The sequence below is a fragment of the Triticum urartu genome, chromosome 7 (assembly GCF_003073215.2).
Source record: "Triticum urartu cultivar G1812 chromosome 7, Tu2.1, whole genome shotgun sequence".
Classification (NCBI taxonomy): Eukaryota; Viridiplantae; Streptophyta; class Magnoliopsida; order Poales; family Poaceae; genus Triticum; species Triticum urartu.
In genome coordinates, this window is record NC_053028.1 from 62,410,049 (window position 1) to 62,419,903 (window position 9,855).

Genomic DNA, 9,855 nt, shown 5'->3' on the forward strand with positions numbered 1-9,855 from the left:
CGAGCATATTGTGTGTATGATTGAAATGCTTGGTATGTGTGGAATCCGACAATCTAGTTGTTTATCCTTGGCAGCCTATCTTATGGGGAAATGTAGTCTAGTGATTCCATGAGCCACAGTAGTCCGCTATAGCCCGGTTCACCGGAGTCCTGCTAGCCCAGCACTACTACTCAGGACACTTGACTGGCCGGCATGTGTTTCACTTCATTTCTGTGTCTGTCCCTTCGGGGAAATGTCACGCGGTGACATCCGAAGTCCTGCCTAGCCTGCTACAGCCCGGGTTCCCGGAGTCCTGTTAGCCCAGTGCTACAGCCCGGATTCACACGCTCCTGACCGACATGCTCGATGTGATTCATGTATGCCTGTCCCCATAGGTTGGTGCCGCTTTGGGTTCACGACTAGCCATGTCGGCCTGGGTTCTCTGTCATATGGATGCTAGCGACATTATCATATACGTGAGCCAAAAGGCGCAAACAGTCCCAGGCCAGGTAAGGTGGCACCCGTGGGAATACCGTGCGTGAGGCCGCAAAGTGATATGAAGTGTAACATGCTAGATCGGTGTGATTTCGGATCGGGGTCCTGACAGCTTTGGTATCAGAGCCTGACTGCCTGTAGGATTACCAAGCCAAACCGGTCGAAGTTGTGTCTAGAAATGCTTTAGTTATGTAGGGGAATTGATTGTGGAAGGGAACGTAAGGCTCTTTTTACTCCTTTACCTTATGGCCTTCTGATCTGAGTCATCCTCTTCTCTTCTACGGGGTTTAATAACTAGGCCTTCTAATCTATCTATCAGGATGACGTGTTACTAATCCATAGACTTATAGGATTGATGGATTCAATTCTTAGTTCAGTTCCTACTATTTCTGTGTGTTGACAGTTGATCTCGAAACCTTGATATTGTGTTGTTGAGTGGTTATGCCACCATTTTGCAGGATGTCTCAAATCTTTTGAGCATTTACAGCCGTTATGCTGTCCGAGTCATCCCAGGTTTCTAAATAGTCTGATGCATTTGCAAATCCTTCCTCCCAGTACCCGATGTCCTTTTGGGCCAGTTTAAGCACACTAATCCATCTGTTGAGGTACTCCGCTGCCTCGACATTTATGTTGGAGCTATTATTATGACCCTAGGTGTCTAGAGTATCACCTGGTAATCTAGCAATGCTTTGCATCCCCAGTGTGATGATTCTGGCCACCATTCACGAAAGCATCCCGTGATGCCGTTTAGTTAGTAGGCATTCTATTCCTGGGTTCTTGGCCCAAGATTCACTCTACTTATCTCATGTTGATAGTGTTGCTAGTTTCTTTAGGATATTAGTAACCTTGCGACAGTCCTCGAGGTCTGTGGTATTTCCTTCTTCCAAATACCATGAACCATTAAGGCAGAAGTTCTTTGAACCAAAAGATCATAATAAGAGTGCTTTTAATGGGTTCTCCATTCAAGAATTGTGAATCTGCCAGTCCTACCTTTTTGCATGGATTACCCGGAAGAAACCTGTTGAACTTGTTCAACATACTAATCTATGCGTCCACAACCCAGAAAATTATATGTTCCTTGAGTGGTTCCTCTTTAGTTGTATCCCGACCATCCTCTATCAGTTGATAGCCAAGAGTACGTGTGCATTCGTGTTCATCGATGCCTAGTATTCTTGTGGTTCATCAAGCTGTTCTATTTCAGAATGACTAGGAGAAACAAACTCCAGTACCTCATCCATATCCAGGATTGGGTCAAAGCAGTTGTATTCCGCAGATCAAATGCAATCAAGCTTTGATTCTGTTCTACCCTGAAGTATTACCCACTTTTATGTCAGGAACGTCATGAGAATTGCACCTTATCTTATGAATTCTTGATGCAGTGATACTCTCGCCATCATCGTTCATTCCTCGGTCCCGTGTTGCCATAATCAGAATGCCGACAAGTGAACTGTGATGTGTGAAATCAATACTCCTAGCAACCTCGTTGCTTGGTAGTTAATGGACAATATTCTCATTCTTAGCGTGTTGGTTATTGAATCATCATTCTAAGATTGATCGTGCTACCTAGCCCTTTTCCCTAGTGCACTCTTCGATCAAGAGTTGGGACTGTGTCTATCCTTGCTTATTTGATCATATCGTCTTGCCCTGAAAAGCAAGATTGTTCTCGAGCTTAGTAACATATCGGTGGTTCGTTATTTCTGAAGATCTTCTCGGAAGTATTACCTGGTTGTCACCTGACCGGTATGTCGAGTTCGTGATTAAATGGGTTTTCTTATAAATCACCTCTTCTCCAAGAATCTGTGTTGGATATCCTTGAGCTAGTTGGTTGAGCTAAACAACAACTTGGAGAGTTGGATGATAAAGCTTGTCTGACTTAGTTCATGTTAAGGGATATCCTCTGTGTGTGTGTGTGCTGAAGAAAGATGATATCTCCATCGATTGGTCCTCGTGATCAGTTGTTGGATCTATTGCATTGTCAAAACCTTGACTTGAGTATGGGCTATCGTCAAGTCAAATCAGAACCAACGATGTTCGTAATGTTGTCTTACTCGTGGTTGATCCCTCGAGCATACACCATTACATCTTTTGGTCTGACCAATGCTATCACATGTTCACATGATGGTGGAAGTCCAGTGATATGGAAGTTCCGATGAGTTGTTGTTGAGTCCATCAGCAGCATTTTGTCTCCTCCATGATTCATCTTGAACATCCAGCTAGCATTGGAAACTTGTGTAAGCATTTTTCTTCATGCTCTATTCATGAAGTATCTGTCTGGATGAAAGAAGTGACTTCCTCTGGTTCACGTGCAATTGATGCAAGTTGCCGCCGTGAATTTGAGAAAGATTGTTTTTGTTTCCTCTGGAATCTTCCCAAGTTAGTCACGCATATGTGCGAAGTACTCTATGGTTTGATAGGTTGGCCGCCTCCATTCTATATGTGTTTCCTAGCACACCAAGCCACTGATTGATTTGTTCAAGGAGAAGAAGTTCCTTCTTAAGAATCATGACTTATGTCAGGACTTCGTTATCCTCGATGATGGTTCCCCAACCTGAACTTGGTAGTATTTTATTATAAGACTACCACGTGGTCACGCTTATCTCGGACAACATGTTCACCTGTTTGTAGCAAAACCAGCTCATATTTTGGAGCTTACTACCGTAGTCCATTTTCCGAGAATCTCGCAACGTCGTTTCGTCGATTCGTGTTGCAAACTATCATTTTTGTTTCTAGACTCGATGAGTCTGGAATATCCTGACACCAACCATATCTGAATCTCAGGCAGATATGATGGTTGGAACGTTTTCCCAAGGACTATAATATTGGTCTCTGTGTAACCCGGTAAAGTGGATGTCGTGGCTGACACACCCAGTCGGAAGATCTAATATTGTAGTATCTTGATTGAAGAAGTTGGCCACCTCTCCATAAGGATTTCGTAGGATTTACTCCAGAAGTTGTTCCTTATGGATTCTTTGTATTCCGAAGTTCGACCACTACTTGATGGCTATGTTGATGCTTTAAAGCATGACCATGGTAACCAGTACATCAAGGAGAACATTAGAAGCGGAGTGCTAAATGTCTCTCGGTCGATCATCCAGATTTCATTCCCTTGGCCTCGCTAAGGTGAAATCTGAGAAAGGGTTGTCCTTCCTATGCATCTGCATTGTCCATCACTATTCGTCAAGGTAGTAAGATGTGTTGCCAGGATCCTCGACTCGGATGTTGGTAGAACCTTGATGAATATGGAAATGCTCAAGTTCTTGAGAGCACGCGCAAGCAAAATCATCCCTTGCGTTGTCTTCAACAAGGTAGTCCACATCATCCATTCTAGTCGATATATGCCATTCTTTCGAACCTCCTCGAACGATCGTTTGTGATTGCCTTAGGCTGGCATAAAGAGTTTCAATGATCATTATATCAAAATTAATTCTTTTTGCCACTTAAGGGAATTGCTCTATGAGTCACCCTCCCTGAGGTACCCCGTTAGGTAATCATAGTAACTTATCTCCTCGCTACTTTGACTCTCACTCACCATCTCACCTAAGCATGGGATTGTTGCCTACCAATTTAGACCTTCGTCATATGTCCCTCTACATCCCTCTTGATATGTGTTTTGTGTCTCAGTTCGCAAGATGTTTCTATGTCTCATTCCATAAGTTAAGACTGAGCTGCTCGATCTTGAGAAGATCGATCCTTCTAGAGTTTCTTTTCCCTCTCGTTGTCATGTTGGTAGGAGTTCCTGGAGCAAGACTTCGAGACAATGAAGGTGATCAAATCAAAATTCTTATGGAGTGCACGCAGGATCGCGAAGATTGTGTTGGTCTTGTGTCCCTTTGTCTTCTCACCTCACGTCCTGAATCTCGGGACGAGATTCTTGTATAGTGGGGTGAGTTGTCACATCCCTAGCTTCTGGCATTTCACTAGGCTAGTTTCATGTGTGCATCATGTTTAAATTTTGCCTAAACTTGAAATGGGGATGTTCAAACCCTAGCACCAAATGAAATCCAACTAGGATCACAATGAATATTCTCAATGATCCCAAAATGCCCTTTGGAAATGTTCATCATTTCTGATAAAGGTAGAAACCTCTGCCAAAAATGATAAACATATTTCTAGGTCATTTCTGGATTTTTGAATTAACTCATATTGTAATTGAATTGGGGCATTTAAATCCTATAAATATTTTAAATGCTCTAATAATTCTGAAACTAATTGAGGGTTGTTGGGAATAATTTCAACAGTGCCCACAAATATTTTCAGGATTTTTGGAAATGCTCTGGCATTTTAAATAAAGACAAAACAATTGCAGAAAATAGAAAAAAGAAACAATTAATAAAAGAGAGAGGAGAAAGGAACCTACCTGGCCCACTTACCTGTAGCCGACCCAGCTTGACCGGCCCAGCCCACCCGCAGCAGCCAGTCACCCCTTACCTCGCGCCAGAAGGCAGGGGCGCGTGCTCGCCGCGCGCCGGCCATGCGCCGGCCACCTCCTGCCTCCCTGCATGTCTCCCCGTCGCCCTGAGGACGCCACGCAACCCCCTTGACTCTCTCTCGCTCTCTCTCGTCCCCATCCTCTCCCCTGGCTCTCTCCCTCGCACGCACCGAACGCAGCCGCCGCCGCTCACCGTTGCCGCACCCAGAGCCTCCCCCTCGACCCCTCGACGTGCCCAGTAGCTCCGCTACCTCGTTCTCGACCTCCTCGCCAAGCCAAGCGACATCGGACACCGCCGGACGCCCTCACCGCCGTCTTCTTCAACCTCGGGCCACCGAGATCGCCGGCGACCGTGCGCCCGCTCCGACGCTTCCCCGAGCTCGCCGAGGACACCGAACGAACCGCTGTGAGCTCCTATGTGGATCCCCTCCTTCCTCCCCTTCGATTTCGAGCCATAGACGTCGCCCCCTTGACGACCGTAGCCACCGCCGCTTGAGCTCGTCGTCGGCGCAGCTCCGGCGACCAAATGGTCACCCCGGCGAGTCCAACTTGCTCCCCGCATCGCGTAGTGCCTCGCTAGACCTTCGCCTCACTCGTTAGCACACCGCAGCGCTAACCCGCACCAGCCCCGAACTCCGGCAGCCGCCGCGGGTTCCACTCCGGCGAACTCCGGCCACCCCCGCACCTCCCGCTGGTCTCCCTAGATGCGCACGGGCATGGGCTATCCTCTGTTGCCCCTGGCGCGTCGGTCCATCGCCTCTGGTGAGTTCCGAGCGAACTCCGCCGTGGTTCGAGGTCACCGCCGACGAGACTCCGGCGACTGTCGACGTGGCCACTTAGTTAGCACTAATCACTCACTAATTGACCTCATGATCCACTTACATGTGGGCCCAGTGCCTAAAATATTTAGTTTAACTTTCTGTTAGATTAGCACTAATTTCAGAGGGCCCCGCTTGTCAACTTTGACTTGGCCACGTCAGCTTTGACCGGGTCCCACATGTCAGCCTCTGTAGCTGACTATGTGTCACTGACTAGTGGGCCACACCTGTCAGGTTTGACCTGGACGGTCTTGTTGACCAGCTGACATCAGCATGACCTAATGCTGGTGCAATATTTCCTTTCTGGAATTTAAATAAATCTTAAATGATCTATTATTTTCAGAAAATGCCCAAAACTTCTAAAAATCATAGAAAATCAACCGTAACTCCAAATGAAATAAATTATATATGAAAAATTATCAGAAAAATTCAAGGAATCCATCTGTACCATTTTCATGCATGTTAGAACAACTTAAGGCCACTGTTTAGGAGAAATCAAATGAATGGTATTTAAATAACCACATGTGGAGTTTCAATTTGAACTTTGGGTTCAAACCAACTTCATTTAATTGTGTTGCTAGTTGCATTAGCTCAATCAACAACATATTGCCATGTCATTATCATGCATCATGTTGTGCATTGCATTGATTGTGTTCCTTCTCTGTTGCCGGTGGTTGTCCCCTCTCGATAGACGTTGTACCGACGCTGTGATCGTTGACACTGATGAAGACCCAATGATATCTTCAGAAGTGCCAGGCAAGCAAAACCCCCTTGTTCATTCCGATACAAACCCACTCTCTCGCTCCTGCTCTCTTTTACTGCATTAGGACAACAACGATTCAACTGTTACATGTGCGGTAGTTGAACCCCTTTCCTTTTGCATGACCTGTCATTGCCACAGTAAATAGATGAAACCCACTAGCATGAGTAGGAGTTGTTTGAGCCCTGATGTGCCTACTCATTCATGTTTGCTTGTCATGCCTGCTATTGCTTAGAGTTGTGTCAGGTCTGATTCATCGGGGATGAATTGGAAAGTTGTGAACATGTCCTACTGTGTGTGAGCTAAGTGTGTGAACACGATTTGGTAAAGGTAGCGTGAGAGGCCATGTAGGAGTACATGGTGGGTTGTCTCATTGAAACCGTTCTCAGGAACTGAGTTCTGTGTTTGTGATCCATGAAACAGCTACTACCACACATTGGGCCCTGAAATATGACCCCGCTCGACTTACTGACCCCTCTCGTCCTCTGTCCAGGAGTTGCAACTAGTTTCTGGTGTTTATAGGGATATGTGTTGGCGGCCGTGCATAGCGCTGCCCTAGGGTGGGCTATGATGCGGTAGATACACCATGGCACGGTGTATCGGGCGCCCGTTTGGTGTCTCGGGAACCCTGCACACATCGTTTGGGGCTGTGAGCGAAACTCCGACCGGATCTCCCCGTGGATGGAACCCTGAATATGCGATAAACCTAGACTAGAGACTTGTGCGGTTAGTCAGGTCGTGGTCTACACCCACGTCGGTTTTCGCTTGAAGTCTGCCGAGCACATGTCGTGTGCTGACGCTAAGTGGTGGAAACATGTGTGTCGAAGTACACCCCTGCAGGGTATAAAACTATTCGAATAGCCGCGTCAGTGGTAAAGGACTTCTGGGTTGCCTATAACAGCTCATAGACAAGTGAAAGTGGATACTCTAAAATGCGCAAGATAAGCGTGAGTGCTATGGATGGCGTTCTCATAGGGAGACGAGCGGATCCATAGTGGTGTATTGATATGGTGAATATGTGGACTCGTGTGCACCACCTCAAAAGAGTTACTTGCTAGGTTTAGTTAGATAGCCACCGAGTCAAAGCTGGTCTTTCTGCAGTTAAACTCCACCACCCCCTGTTGATACCGATGCATATGTAGCTAGGTTCTGATGTAAGTCTTGCTGAGTACTTTTGTACTCACGTTTGCTTAATTTATGTTTTGCAGAGAGACTTCAGTCTCGCTAGTAGTTTCGCGTGGACTTCGACATTTAGTTTGATACCTCAGCTATGATCTTGTGCCCTCGGCAGGATCTGGTAGATAGTTAGGCTTCTCAGCCTTCTTCATTTGTAGTTGTCTATACTCAGACAAGTTAAGCTTCCGCATGTGCTTTGATTTGTATGCTATGATTGTTGGGTCATGAGACCCATATTTGTAATATCTCGCTCCTCGGAGCCTAATAAATACTTGAGTCGTAGAGTTATGTTGTGATGCCATGTTGTATTTACACATATCGAGCATATTGTGTGTATGATTGAAATGCTTGGTATGTGTGGGATCCAACAATCTAGTTGTTTATCCTTGGCAGCCTCTCTTATGGGGAAATGTAGTCTAGTGATTCCATGAGCCATAGTAGTCCGCTACAGCCCGGTTCACCGGAGTCCTGCTAGCCCAGCACTACTACTCAGGACACTTGACTGGCCGGCATGTGTTTCACTTCGTTCCTGTGTCTGTCCCTTCGGGGAAATGTCACGCTGTGACATCCGGAGTCCTGCCTAGCCTGCTATAGCCCGTGTTCCCGGAGTCCTGTTAGCCCAGTGCTACAGTCCGGATTCACACGCTGCTGACCGACATGCTCGATGTGATTCATGTATGCCTGTCCCCATAGGTTGGTGCCGCTTTGGGTTCACGACTAGCCATGTCGGCCCGGGTTCTCTGTCATATGGATGCTAGGGACAATATCATATACGTGAGCCAAAAGGCGCAAACGGTCCCGGGCCAGGTAAGGTGGCACCCGTGGGAATACCGTACGTGAGGCCGCAAAGTGATATGAAGTGTTACATGCTAGATCGGTCTGATTTAGGATCGGGGTCCTGACAAAAATAAATGTTGATGCATCTTTCAGCGCCGAAAGTTTGACTGCCGGCACAGGAGCAGTGGCACGAGATGAGCATGGTGACTTCATAGAGGCTGCTTCTTGGTTCATACCGCATGTGGTGTCAGTGGATACGGCAGAGATGATTGCTATCCGGAATGGTTTCTATTTGGCTGGCAAGATTGGTTGTAACATACTACACATTGAATCGGATAGTTCAAATGCAGTGAGTGCTCTCAATTCTGAAACTGTCCTGGGACAAGAAGCGGCTATCCTACTAGAGAGCAAAGAGATGGGCCTGGATTATGTGAAATATGAAGTAAGTAACTGCCCTCGGGAAGCAAACTGCGTTGCTGATTGCATAGCTAAGTGATCTCTAGCTAGTAGATCTTCAGAGTTTTGGGAAGGTGCTATCCCAGATTTTATTTCTCAACATGTTGTAAACGATCTTGCCATTATGTGAGAAATAAAGTTTTACCCCTTCAAAAAAAGATTTGTAGAAATCATGAAGGCTGTGTCCAGGCAAGATAAACGTTGATGCGGCTGTGTCCAGGCAAGGGTTCGGCTCAATTGGAGTGATTTGTAGAAATCATGAAGGCATGTTCATCGGCGCATCGACTTGTGGCTTCAGCAACATTGTAGACCCACCGACCCTCGAAGTTCTAGCCATTAGAGAAGCTTTGGCACTGGCGGATGATCTATATTTGAGGCGGGTTGAAGTTGCATCGGATTGCAAAGTGGTCGTGGAAGACTTACAGGAGGACAATCTTGCGAGCTACGGTGCAATTGTACATGAAATAATAGCTCACTCTTCAGTTTTTGAGTTTTGTAATTTTAAACATGAGTTTAGGAGCTCCAATTATGAAGTTCACAACTTAGCGAGGCTTTATCTCTCGGTGGTGGCCGCCGTGTCTGGTTTAGGCCATCCCGGGAACCTACCTTCCGTCCCTGTAAACATTGTGACGAATGAATAAAGCCTCGTGACGTTGCCTCAAAAAAAAAACTAGTAGGACGCGACAAACTTGAAGAGCCGAGTTTCCACTGGCTTTTCGAGTTTTGTTTTGTCTTTTTCTTATTTTTCTACGTTTCTTTTTCTGTTTTTACTGGCTATTGTTTTATTTTTTTAATACATGGTCAACATCTTTCCTCTATAGGTTAACATTTTTCAAATGCTAGATTAATTATTTTAAAATACTACTTGATTTTAAAAAAATACATGACAAAAATTTTCTATACACATTGTATTTATTTTAATACATTTTTTGTATACGTGGTAAATATTTTATCCATATATATTT